Genomic DNA, 14,312 nt, shown 5'->3' on the forward strand with positions numbered 1-14,312 from the left:
GATAGCTAGTGGGAAGCAGCCGCATAGCACAGGGAGATTAGCTCGGTGCTTTGTGACCGCCTGGAGGGGTGGGATAGGGAGGGTGGGAGGGAGGGAGACGCAAGTGGGAAGAGATATGGGAATATATGTATATATATAACTGATTCATTTTGTTGTAAAGCAGAAACTAATACACCATTGTAAAGCAATTATACTCCAATAAAGATGTTTAATAAAAAAAAGAAAGATTGGTGAGACATGTTGGTTTAAGGAATGAATGCCGCAGATCTAGCCTTTTTTGCGCATCTCATCGGTCTTGGGCCAATGGAATGAAAGAGCACAGAGAGCTAAGAACACAAAGGACTAAGGCCTGGAGACACAGTGGCCACCATACTTACTCCTTAGGGGAAGTAGGAGAGATTCAGTAGATGTGTGAGGGACACAGAAATGGATGTCTTTTAAACTAAGTGGAGTGAAGTAGTATGACTGCATTGGAAAACTACTGGGAAGCCAGCTACCAATTAAAACAACCAGAAAATTCCTTGCTGCTGAATGAAACTCAAGAAAAACATACTGTGATCTTTTTGAACAGCTTATGCCTTCTGAGTTTCTGGCTAAACCCTCCTAATGAGTAATGAGAAATGTTTTGGAAAATGGAAAGAATGCCCCAGGACCAAAAAAGTTAAGTCAAAGTGGTGGTCATGAAATTGGCAACTCACTGATAACTGCTTTTTCTTTTTCTTTAAAATATACTTCTACTTCTGGGTTTACTCATTGTTACAGAACCATGCAAGTATTTCAAGAGCAGCAAATTTTTGTCAGTTCAGGAGTCATAAAGTATATATGTAATTTTCTTTCTGATGACTGGCACAGGAATGTGGAAAATGGGCAGAAACAGATGATGACTGACAATTTCTACAGCAGCTTGTCTGCTTTGTGCAATCAAAGTGAGGAGCTGCACACATTTCTTAGGCTCAGTGTGTATAGAAAATGACCTTGGGTATGATGGTCCAGAAGCCTGGTTTCATACCAGCTGCTCTTTAGGGCGCTCTGTGTCCATCGTGTACATCCTGATCGCCTGACATATCCCAAGTTTACGTTACTTAAGGAGGCGACTGTGGGTTAGTAGAAGAAGCAGCTAAGAATATTTGTCATTTTTCAGAGACATGTTGACACAAAATGGAGATACCTATTTGTAGTAGAGTGAAGTGTTACCCTGTAAACTCTTTATATCACTGTTTTGCCTTCCTGAGAAAAAGATACAATTTTTATCTTGTTAAGAAATGAGACATACAACCAAATAGCTAAATGATTACAATATGAAACACCACCAAGCACAGCTAAATAAGCCGTTCATGGTGTCCTCCGATTCCTAAAGTTTTGGTGATCTGCTCAATTTACCCTAAAGCCTCCCCTAATTTGAACTAATTGTGTGTGAAGTCCCCATCAGCGTGATTGTAGCCACAGCAAAATATTATAAAGAAAATATTACCAAAAGAGAAATAAAGAGAATTACACTATGTGAAACCATTTATTCACATTAAAAGGGAAAACGAATATAAGGTTTTCTTAATAATTTGAATTAAATTTCATATAATTTCCCCAGATGGCCTAAAATTTAACTTTTTCAGCAACATTTTTTTCATCAACTATACAAGTTAATGTGCTAAATTGATCAGGAAACTGAAACGGTTAAGCAACTCTTCTTGAGAACTTTATTTCATTTCAATTAAAAAAGTATGCATGGGTTCAACTGAATTACCAATCTCCAAGAAAATGATGATTTGGACATCTAGACCATATAGGAACTTAGATTTGCAAATTCTGGATCAAGTCTTATCTTTGTATTACATCTTCATAGGACTTTTACCAGGCAACAATGTTGAGTAAATCAAGTTTGTGACTATCAAGTATATTATTAAAAATAGTTAAAATTAATGAAATCAATTTTAAAGTACACAATTAGTACTTTAATAACTCAGATGATATTTTCTTTCCAACCAACCTAATGTCATGAGGTTCATGGTAGTTTCCCCTTAATTTTTTCTGAAGTAAACCATGATCACTCAGGGCTTCTTGAAGGTAGCTAAAACCAACACCGGCACAAAGGTGAAATGTGATCCTTTGAGCCTGCTCTTTATAAAACAGGATAAATTCTGACCCTACACAGAAAATCTGGACTTCAGATAATCTCTGACAGGTAATTTTTAATTGATTGTACAGAGTTGTAATTGTGATAAGTGGATTTAACTTTCAAAATAGAAAATGAAAAGCCAAGATATTGATAATGATCTGTGTCATATACGGTGATATTTATGATGAAACCTTATCAATTCGAGCCATTAGGTAAAGCAAAATGTCAATTTTCTTGTCACTTTTCCAATAGTTTTCAACATCAGATACTTTGAACCATAATACAGAACCCTCCTATATAGAAGTCAACTGTTTAACAATTTAGAATTGCTGTTTTCCTCCCTTATCCCTACGACAATTCTCCTTCCTTTTGACCTTTTAATTTCTAAAGATGTGTCCTTTGATGGTGATAAATGGAATGGGATGAAATTCAAATTAACACTTATGGCAACTCTGGCAAAAGTATGGATGGGGAGGGGTGGGAAGTGATTCGATACAATTAGCACCAAGTATATGTCCGTGAACACAGATTTCTCTCAATGAATCCTTAATTAATTAATTAATGAGGGACTCAATCAATTTCTGCCTTCTGGCCATTATCACATGTAATCAGAACTTGACTGTAACTATAAAACCATGTGAAACTGCCAGTAACCGCAAATTATATTTTAAAAAATAAATGGGAGCGTAAATGCCCACTCTAAACGCACATGTGCTTTATTTTTCCAGTCTCACAAAGTATTTGAAAACCACAGCTGCTGATAATGCTTTAGATTTGCCAGATCCTGTAACAGTGCACTTGTTTTGCCTTGAACATGGCATTTGTACCGCATTAAAGTTTGGCAAGCTTAATCTTTGCTAACCACGGGCAAATGGGAACACGCTACAAAATGTAAAAATACTTTTCAGCCAAAGCCATTATCAAGTATATGTTTGTTTGGATTTGACTAAGAACCTCTAATTTGTTCACGCACACTTGGCATCTCTACATTCTGTGTACCGATTATGCTTGCGATGAATATATCACATGCCTAACTCGAAGAAAGCTCTAAGCAAGGGAGAGGAGGAAAAGAGAGGGGAGAGGAAAAAAGCCCTATTTCACTTCTGTTGGAGTGAGGATGCACCTTCGTAAACTCTTGGGGGGAACTCTTCCTGTGGCTCCGTGTCCCCCTGCCCCGTCTGATGCCCCACACTAGAAGTATTCTCGAGTAGTTGGCGAATTCTCTTTCATATCATCACATAGGAGAATCTACCCTTGCATTTATCTGGCTACAAGCCTCATAATAGAATAAAACTATGTTATCTGGCTGTTTACCAACACAGAGCTCAAGAAAACCATCAACTCTGATATTCAAACATAATGAAGTTCTTCAGTCTGGCAATCCACCCCAATCATAGAGGCCGAAGAGGTATAGGTGGTACATGCTATTGGCATTACTGTCCTGTTTTGTTCATCCACTGATGGAGACAAAGCCAGAGCAACATGTGCTGCAGGACAGAGTTTGTGACTTAGTCCCAGGCCCTCCCCAAGGGCCATCACAAAATACTTTCATTAAACTCCCACTATTGGCTACCTTTCCCATTGATTCACCACAAAACCTTTCAAATAGGGCATCTCACATTTGTCTCATGACATGTGTCAAGTAGAATCAGTAGAAGTTACGTGATTACAATTTTCATCGCATAGACTCTAAAGGAAAGGTCAGCTTCACAGCAGGACCAAAATTAACGCCCGTTCCCCAAAGCTCACCATCCACGCCTACCTTTCAGTGTCTCGTGACAGAAACCACCTTCTAGGCATCCTTTTTCAGTGCCCAGTAAGTGGACACGTGATATGAATAAACACCAAACACAAATGTACCCACATTCTGCGTTTCAATTGGATTTAGCTCTACAGAGGAAATAAAACAAATCGACCCCCTGGAACAACCCCCCCAAAGAAACAGACCCTTTTCCTAACGGTCATCGACTCCCTCACTCATCTATTCAGTAATTTTTGAGCCTTCACTAAGTGCTAGGTGCTATCTTTGACACTGTTCACTTCAGGCACAGTGAATGAGATGACCTGTAAAAGTATTTAGCTCAGTGCCTGGTGTGTGAGAGGCAAGCAACAAAATTAGACCTCCTTCCTTCTTAAATTTTTATCCTTGAACTCATCAATCATATGCAACCTGAAGAAAATGATTTGCTTCCAATCCAGTCTCATCATCCCTTTAAATCTACCCCCCGCGCAGTTACACACTGTGAAGTTTAGCATGAGCTATTGAACCAGGGAGAATAAACCACCTGCAGGCAGAATCACGGCTTGTGATTCCATTTTTTGTTGTAATAGAGGAGAGGAAAAGGTCAGTGAAGTGTTCCAGTATTACTAGGCTGTATCTGTAAACACACATACACAGACACTTTTGGAAGGTTCCATTGTTAATCTAGGCAAATAGCTTTGCAGTTGCCAATAAGCATTTACTATCCTCTCTGATTGTTTGAATTTAACTTTTATTTACAAGCAACTTATATAAATAGACACAACCTTAAAGCCGACACTTTCTGCGCCATCTTGCATCCTATTTGCCATTTTTTTTTTTTCTTGGCTCCCAAGACCAGGTCATAGATGGAGGAGAAACCAATCTGAGACATCATCAATTTTTCACTTTCAGCAGTTTTTATGCCAAATATATGCCAAATGCCACCATCAGATTGATCATTGCCACGTGGCAACCCACACTAATCCCCAAGGCATCCACAGTGGACAGACCCTGACATAAAACACACATAAAAGTAGTTGCAGGTCCGAGATACTTAAAGAACTCATCTATGACCTCTACTGGCCAAGCTAGTAAAACACAACAGCTACCATGATTTTGGAAGTGTCCTCCTATTTTCATTCATTCATTTAACAGATACTTTTTAGCACCTACTACGTGCCAGGCACTGTTTAAGGAAGGACAATGACAATAAACAAAACAGACCAAAAAAACCCCTTCCCTCATAACATTCAGCTGGGCAGCATTTAAACTGTATGCATTATAAATAAGTTAACTGTATTTTGGAAGGTAATAACGGCTTTTAAAAAGTAAATCAAAGTAAAGGGAATCAAAAGCACTTAGGAAGTGGAGCTGGAGAAGCAGGTTTCAGAATTAAATTGGACCGTCAAGAGAAGTGTCAGTGCAAGGGTAGAATTAAGCAAAGATTCCAAGGAGGCGAGAACCTTAGCAACTTAAGACCTAACACATAGGTTCTTAAATTCGTTAAATTAGACATCACCCTGGGAGCAGGGTTCTTTTTCACAGTTTCCAGAGAGATTTTGGAGTCAGTCAGACTTGTGTTCAATCCTGTATGGATCAGCTTTGCTGCAGCAACAAACAACCCCAAATTCTCATTGGTTTAAAGCAGGGGTCCCCAACCCCGGGACCACCGACAGGTACTGGTCGGCGGCCTGTTAGGAACCGGGCGCACAGGAGGTGAGCGGCAAGAGAGCGAGCGAAGCTCGCATTGCCACCTGAGCTCCGCCTCCTGACAGATCAGCAGCATTAGATTCTCACAGGAGCGCGAACCCTACTGTGAGCTGCGCATGCGGAGGATCTAGGTTGCGCCCTCCTTATGAGACTTTAATGCCCGATGATCTGAGGGGGAGCTAAGACAGTGATGCTAGCACTGGGGAGCGGCTGCAAATACAGATTATCATTAGCAGAGAGGTGTGACCGCGCAGAGACCATAGTAAGTCAATTGCTTGCACACTCACATCAAAACCCTATCAGTTAAAACAAAACAAAACAAAACAAAACCCTATCAGTGAGTGGCAAGTGAAAACAAGCTCAGGGCTCCCACTGATTCTGCATTATGGTGAGATGTATAATTATTTCATTATATAGTACAACGTAATAATAATACAAATAAGTGCACAATCAAGGTAATGGGCTTGAATCATCCTGAAACCAACCCCCGCCCTGGGTCTATGGAAACATTTTCTTCCACGAAACTGGTCCCTGGTGCCAAAAAAGCTGGGGGACACTGGCTTAGAGGACAAATATTTATTTTTTGCTCATGTTTCACATGGGCTGCAGGCTAACTGTGGGTCAGTTGTGACTGACAGGCTTGGCCCTGCTCCACATGTGTCCTATTCCAGGGGCAGGGCTGGAGGGACGGCTACCCTCTCAGTTATGTTGTCCCCACAGAGGAGGTCAGGGCTGAAGTGCATCTAATCGCAGCACGGAACTTAAAACTTTTGCTCTCATGGGGTACCGATCAAGTTCATTCACGTTCCATTGACCAAAGAAAGTCGAAGTGGCCGAGCCCAAAGTCAGTGAGGGCAGGAGAGTGAGTGTATATGTGGCCCAGACACAGAAGTATGGCAAGGGCAAGGAGGGAGTGAATAATTGTGAACAAATAATACAACGTAATTGTAATGAGTCACTCAATCTCTCTGAACCTTACCTTGTCCATCGGTGAAACAGGAATAAGAACAGGCTACCTGTGAAGAATAAATGAGATATTATAAATGTACTCAGTACAGTAACTGACTTATAATAAGGGATCAATAAAAGTTAATATCCTTTTGTTGCCTTCCTCCAAAGGTGGCATCATCACTCTGGCCCAATTCCTTTCGAGGCTTAAGAAGGTATGGGGGCTGAGGCAGGACGGTGTCGGGGGGATGTGTTGGAAAATTGAGAAGCCTGGGACTGAAATGCGGATTCAGTTCTTGCTCTAAATCCTGGATAAATTACTGATCTATAAAACAAGGCATCTGTCTAAATGATCTCTAAGGTTCCTTTCTGGTGCTAAAGATCCTCAGTTTGGGATAAAACATTTATAGTGGGTTCTTCCTTTTTCTCTAGAGCCACTAGTGCTTAGTCCTAACACCAGGTGGCGCTAGAAAACAACTTAATGGAAAAGGACAAAGGCTTTTCTGGGGTGAAGGGGGGAGAGTCTAGAAAGTTACTATTTTCTTCTTATAGACTGTTATAAAGCAGAACTCCTGCATCTGGTAGTTGCTCAGAAAGCACCACTTTGAGGAAACAGCACCCAGAAACAAAATGCTCACTCTAGTCCTAGGACCTCAGGCTTTGGGAAAGGACCCCAGGAGATTGGGGACTGCCCCAGAGAGTTTCTAGGCTTTGATTTTGGAATAGGGGAGCTTCTCTGTTTTTGAGCAGAAGCATGAGGTAATTGGAGCTGTGCTCTAGGATGATACATCTAGTTGCCATATGATGGGAGTGTCTGGCACAGGGGAGAATTGTTTGGGAGACTCTTATGACAGAAAAGAATCCACGTACACGGGTCTGAAATAAAAGAGTGGGGACTTCCCTGGTGGTCCAGTGGTTAGGACTCCGCACTCCCAATGCAGGGGGCACGGGTTCAATCCCTGGTCAGGGAACTAAGATCCCACATGCCACATGGCGTGGCCAAAGGAAAGAAAAAGAAATAGAAGAGTGGGAGTGAGCATAGCAATGGGTGAGATGTTACAGCAACAGAATCTCTAGAACTTGGTAACTATTTAAATAAAGAGGCTTCAAGTAGGATAAGTCATTATGAAAGACGACTCCTGGATAAGTAGGAAAATGTTGGGGCCACTGACAGAAAACACATGACTTTGGGTGGCAGCATTACTGTTACTCCTGCACTTCACGTGTACACCTAGAAGGAACCATAAAGGCTTCTCCCTCATAGGTACTGAGGAATCCCTGGTACACGAGCTTTCGTCCTAAAAGGGCCAGACTTGGCCTTTTCTCAAGAAATGTTTTCTTGGGCTTCCCTGGTGGTGCAGTGGTTGAGAGTCCGTCTGCCGATGCAGGGGACACAGGTTCGTGCCCTGGTCCGGGAAGATCCCACATGCCGTGGAGCAGCTAGGCCCGTGAGCTATGGCCGCTGAGCCTGTGCGTCCGTAGCCTGTGCTCCGCAACGGGAGAGGCCACAACAGTGAGAGGCCCGCGTACCGCAAAAAAAAAAAAAAAAAAAAAAAAGGTTTTCTTACACATGATTTTATTTTACTTACAAAATCCAGAGGCATTTCTCTGTTGATAATGGGGACAGGGGATGTATAGGAAATCTCTGTACCTTTCACTCAGTTTTGCTGTGAGCCTAAAACTGCTCTTAAAAAAAAAAAAAGGAAATCTGTTTTTTAAACTCTTGGCAGGTTCTGGGAAGATGGTGCAGTAGGAAGCACTAAGAATCTGTCTCCCCCACTCCCAGACAAAAATTGCACTGGCAGAAATCTGCCTAATGTAACTATTATGGAACTCTGGACAGCTTACTGAAGGCTTGCAATGTCCAGGGGAAGACTTGGACTGTTCATTTTGGCCAGTTTCAGCTCTCAGCACAGCAGCAGCTACCCATCCCCAACCCCATGGCAGGCAGCTGTGCATGGTTCCTGGAGCAGCTCTGCACAGCTTGCAGGAGCCTGGGTGGGCAAAAAGGACATCAGTGATCTGTGCTCTGGTCACTGGTGACTGCTTCTGATCACAGAGGGGCAGACAAAGAGGCAGTGCCCAGTGTTGTAGCCCCTCCCCCACCAATAGAAGTCCCTCCTCATCTGGCTGAAGTGACAGCCAGGAGATTTAAGGGACAGTGCCCTTTTTTAACCCCCTTTATTTTTCTTTTTCCCCTTTTGGTAGTCAGATATTAAAGACTAGACTATTAAAAGATGACTACATATATGGGGAAAATTAGAAAGTGACTGGGCATGCCCAAGGAAAGTCTCAGAAAAGACCTAAGAATACCTTAAGTTTACACCTGAGACACGCTCAGCTGAGATACAGTCTATGGAATCAAAAAAAAAAAAAAAAACAATAAACAGTGACAAAAAACAGCAAACCCTGGGAGAAGGCAGAGAATATAATTTCCAGAGTTACCACATTATTAGATTCAAATGTCCAGTTTTCAACCCAGAAATATCACAAGGCATACAAAGAAACAGGGAAGTATGGCCCATTCAAAGAAATAAAATAGGTCGATAGAATCTGTCCCTGAAAAAGATCCAATAGAAGAAATATTAGACAAAGATTTTAAAACAGCTGCACAGAAATGTTCAAAGAACTAAAGGAACATGTGGAGAAAGTCAAGAAAACAATGTATGATCAAAATGAAAATATCAGTAAAGAGACAGAAAATCTGGAAAGAGGTCAAAAGGAAATTCTGGAGCTGAAAAGTAAAATAACTGAAATTAAAAATTCACTAGAGGAATTCAAATGCAGATTTGAGCAGGCAGAAGAAAGAATCAGCAAACTTAAAGAAAGGACAAAGGGAATGATCAAGTATGAGGAACAGAAAGTAAAGAGACTGAAGAAAAGTGAACAGAACCTAAGGGACCTGAGGCACCAAAAAGCAGACCAACACCACACAGTGGGAGTCCCAGAAAGAGAAGAGAGAGAGAAAACGGCAGAGAGGGTATCTGAAGAAATAATGGCTGAAAACTTTCCAAACTTGGTGAAAAACATGAATATAAATATCCAACAGGGGACTTCCCTGGCAGTCCAGTGGTTAAGACTCCGCGCTTCCACTGCAGGGGGTATGGGTTCAATCCCTGGTCAGGGAACTAAGACCCCACATGATGTGTGGTGTGGCCAAAAAGAAAAAAATTAAGAAAAAAATATCCAACAGGCTCAATAAGCTCCAAGTAAGATGAACTGAAAGCCAAAGAAAAAGAGAAAATCTGGAAACCAGCAAGAGAGAAGCAAATAATCACATACAAGGGATCCTCAATAGGATTATCAGCAGATTTCTCATCAGAATCATTGGAGACCATAAGGCAGTGGGCTGATATAGTCAAAATGCTAAAAGAAAAGAAACCGTCAACCAAGAATTCTATGTCTAGCAAAACTGCCCTTCAAAAGTAAGGGAGAAATTAAGACATCAAGATAAAAGTGAGACAGTTTGTTACCAGTGGACCTGTCCTGCAAGAAATGTTCAAGAGTCCTGCAAGAAATAAAAAGACACTAGAAGCCATAATAGTAACTCAAATCTATATGGAGAAATCAAGATCTCAATAAAGGTAAATACATGGATAATTATCAAAGCTAGTATTATTGTAACAATGGTTTGTAACTCTACTTTTTGTTTTCTACATGATTTAGGAGACTACTGAATTTTAAAAATATATTAGTTTATGTTTTGGGGCACACAATGTAGAAAGATGTAATTTTATGACATCAACAGCTGAAAGGGATGGGGATGAAGCTGTAAAGGAGCAGAGTTTGGGTACGTTATTGAAGTTAGGCTGGTATAAATTCAAACTATACTGTTAAAACTTTAGGATGCTAAACGTAATCCTTGCGGTAACCACAAAGAAAACAGCTATAGGATATACACAAAAGGAAATGAGAAAGGAATTTAAACATCTCACTATAAAAAATCAACTGAACACAAAAGAAGACTAACACAGGAAATGAGCAATAAAAAAGCTACAAGGCATTTAGGAAACAAATAGCAAAATCACAGAAGTAAATCTCTCCTTATCAGTAATTACTTTAAGTGTAAATAGTTTAAACTCTTCAATCAAAAGACAGAGATTGGCAAAATTGATAAAAACACATGATACAACTATATCTATGAGACCCACTTTCAATCCAAAGACACAAATAGAGGGAAAACAAAGGATGGAAAAAGTTACTCCATGTAAATAGCAACCAAAAGAGAGCATGGGTGGATATAAAAATATCCGACAAAATACGTAAAATTGAAAAGGTTTACAACAAAGAAAGACACTGTATATTAATAAAAGTTTCAATAAAGCAAGAAGATAAAACAATTATAAACATTTGTGCATCAAAATATGTGAAATTAAAACTGACAGAATTGAAGGGAGAAATAAAACAATTTTACAATAATAACTGGATGCTTCGTGATCCATTATCACAATAATGGATAAAACAACCAGACAGCACCTTACTGTACAGCAGAAACTAACACAACATTTTAAGTCAACTATACTCCAATAAAAATTTTTAAAAAAAACCAAAAAAACAGAAGATAAGAAAGGAAACAGACACTTAACAATACAATAGATCAACTAGATCTAACAAACACAACAATAGCACGCATATTCTTCTCAGGTGTACATGGGCTATCCCCCAGGATATAGGTTAGGCCACAAATGATAGGTTAGGCCACAAATGACGTCTCAGATTTTGAAAGATGGATATCATACAAAATATCTTCTCCAACCCCAATGCATAGAAGTTAGAAATCAACAACAGAAGGAAAACTAAAAAATTCACAAAATTGTGGAAATTAAACAGTACACTCCAACAACCAATGGATCAAAGAAGAAAATACAAAAAAAAACAGAAAATACTTACAGACTAATGAAAACAAAACCACAACATGCCAAAACTTATGGGATGAAATGTGAGTGTTGCTAATTGGGAAAGTTATAGCCATAAACACTTACTTTAAAAATAAGAAAGAACAACTCAACAAATTAAAAAAACCCAACCCAATAGAAAAATGGGCAGGAGACTTAAATAGACATTTCTCCAAAGAAGCTCAACATCACTAATAATTAGAGAAATGCAAATCAAAACTACAATGAGCTACCACCTCACACAAGTCGGAATGGCCATCATTAAAAGTCTACAAATAACAAATGCTGGAGAGGTATGGAGAAAAGGGAACCCCCTACACTGTCGGTGGGAATGTAAATTGGTTGCAGCCACTATGGAGAACAGTATGCAGGTTCCTTAAAAAACTAAAAGTAGAAGATGGCGGAAGAGTAAGACATGGAGATCACCTTCCTCCTAACAGATACTCCAGAAATACAACAATACGTGGAACAACTCCTACAGAACACCTACTGAACGCTGGCAGAAGACCTCAGACCTCCCAAAAGGCAAGAAACCCCCCACGTACCTGGGTAGGGCAAAAGAAAAAAGAATAAACAGAGACAAAAGGATAGGGACAGGACCTGCACCAGTGGGAGGGAGCCATGAAGGAGGAAAGGTTTCCACACACTAGAAGCCCCTTCGCGGGCGGAGACTGTGGGTGGCAGAGGGGGAAAGCTTCGGAGCCGTGGAGGACAGCACAGCAACAGGGGTGCTGTGGGCAAAGCGGAGAGATTCCCGCACGGATGATCAGGGCCGACCGGCACTCACCAGTCCGAGAGGCTTGTCTGCTCACCCGCCGGGGCGGGCGGGGCTGGGAGCTGAGGCTCGGGCTTCGGTTGGATCCCAGGGAGAGGACTGGGGTTGGCGGCATGAACACAGCCTGCAGGGGGTTAAAGCGCCACAGCTAGTTGGGAGGGGGTCCAGGGAAAAGTCTGGACCTGCCGAAGAGGCAAGAGACTTTTTCTTCCCTCTTTGTTTCCTGGTGCGCGAGGAGAGGGGATTAAGAGCGCTGCTTCAAGGAGCTCCAGAGACAGGCGCGAGCTGCGACTAAAAGCGCGGACCCCAGAGATGGGCAGGAAATGCTAAGGCTGCTGCTGCCACCACCAAGAAGCCTGTGTGCGAGCACAGGTTACTATCCACACCCCAATTCCGGGTAGCCTGTCCAGCCCGCCACTGCCAGGGTCCCAGGATCCAGGGACAACTTCCCCAGGAGAACGCACCGTGCGCCTCAGGCTGGTGCAATGTCACGCCGGCCTCTGCCGCCACAGGCTCGCCCCGCACTCCGTGACCCTTGCTCCCCCTGGCGTGAGTAAGCCAGAGCCCCCGAATCAGCGGCTCCTTTAACCCCATCCTGTCTGAGCAAAGAACAGACACCCTCCAGCCACCTACACGCAGAGGCTGGACCAAATCCAAAGCTGAGTCCCTGGGAGCTGTGAGAACAAGAAGAGAAAGGGAAATCTCTCCCAGCAGACTCAGAAGCAGCGGATTAAAGCTCCACATTCAACTTGATGTCTGTGGAATACATGAATGGACAACGAATCATCTCAAATTGAGGAGGTGGACTTTGAGAGCAATGTTTATACTGTATAGCTTTGTTTCCACTATTTGTCCTAGGGTTCTATCCATCCATTTTTTTTGTTTTGTTTTTTTAATTTTTTTCTTTTTTTCTTAATAATTATTTTTTTAATAACTTTATTATATTTTCTTACTTTACTTTCTTTCTTTCTTTTTTTCCTTCCTTCCTTTCCCTTTCTTTCTTTCTTGCTTTCTTCTAATTGTTTTCTTTCTACTTTTTCTCCCTTTTATTCTGAGCCGTGTGGATGAAAGGCTTTTGGTGCTGCAGCCAGGAGTCAGTGCTGTGCCTCTGAGGTGGGAGAGCCAACTTCAGGACACTGGTCCACAAGAGACCTCCCAGCTCCACATGATATCAAACGGCGAAAATCTCCCAGAGATCTCCATCTCAACACCAGCACCCAGCTTCACTCAACGAGTTTAACAAGTTACAGTGCTGGACACCCTTTGCCAAACAACTAGCAAGACAGGAACACAACCCCACCCATTAGCAGAGAGGCTGCCTAAAATCATAATAAGTCCACAGACACCCCAAAACACACCAGCATCTACTGACCCCGTGAGCCACAACGACTGAATCCTGCGCGTCTAGAGCTTATGCTCCGCAATAAGAGAAGCCAGTGCAATAAGAAGCCTGCGCACCACGAGGAGTAGCCTCTGCTCGCTGCAACTAGAGAAAGCCCATGCACAGCAACAAAGACCCAACACAGCCAAAAGTAAATAAAATAAAATAAATTAATTAAAAAAAAAAAAGTTCTCTAGAAGGGATCAATAGCATAATAACTGAGGCAGAAGAAAGATATAACAATTGTAAATATTTATGCACCCAACACAGGAGCACCTCAATACATAAGGCAAATACTAACAGTCATACAAGGGGAAACTGACAGTAATACATTCATAGTAGGGGACTTTAACACCCCACTTTCACCAATGGACAGATCATCCAAAATGAAAATAAATAAGGAAACACAAGCTTTAAATGATACATTAAACAAGATGGACTTAATTGATATTTATAGGACACTGCATCCAAAAACAACAGAATACACATTTTTCTCTGGTGCTCATGGAACATTCTCCAGCATAGATCATATCTTGGGTCACAAATCAAACCTTCATAAATTTAAGAAAACTGAAATTGTTTCAAGTATGTTTTCCGACCACAATGCTATGAGATTAGATATCAATTACAGGAAAAGATCTATAAGAAATACAAACAAATGGAGGCTGAACAATACACTACTTAATAACAAAGTGATCACTGAAGAAAACAAAGAGGAAATTAAAAAATACCTAGAAACAAATGACAAT

At 41.3% G+C, this 14,312-nt stretch overlaps 1 long non-coding RNA gene across 1 annotated transcript in view; it reads right to left on the reverse strand.

The window, feature by feature from the left end:
• LOC112403170 (uncharacterized) overlaps positions 1 to 14,312 on the reverse strand; it is a 57,590-nt gene that overhangs the window by 28,287 nt on the left and 14,991 nt on the right. The window contains exon 3 of the long non-coding RNA XR_003003858.1: positions 6,544 to 6,580. This is a non-coding gene — a long non-coding RNA (uncharacterized LOC112403170). The remainder of the gene's footprint in view (positions 1 to 6,543; positions 6,581 to 14,312) is intronic.

This window comes from Neophocaena asiaeorientalis, unplaced genomic scaffold (assembly GCF_003031525.2).
Source record: "Neophocaena asiaeorientalis asiaeorientalis breed wild unplaced genomic scaffold, Neophocaena_asiaeorientalis_V1.1 scaffold180, whole genome shotgun sequence".
Classification (NCBI taxonomy): Eukaryota; Metazoa; Chordata; class Mammalia; order Artiodactyla; family Phocoenidae; genus Neophocaena; species Neophocaena asiaeorientalis.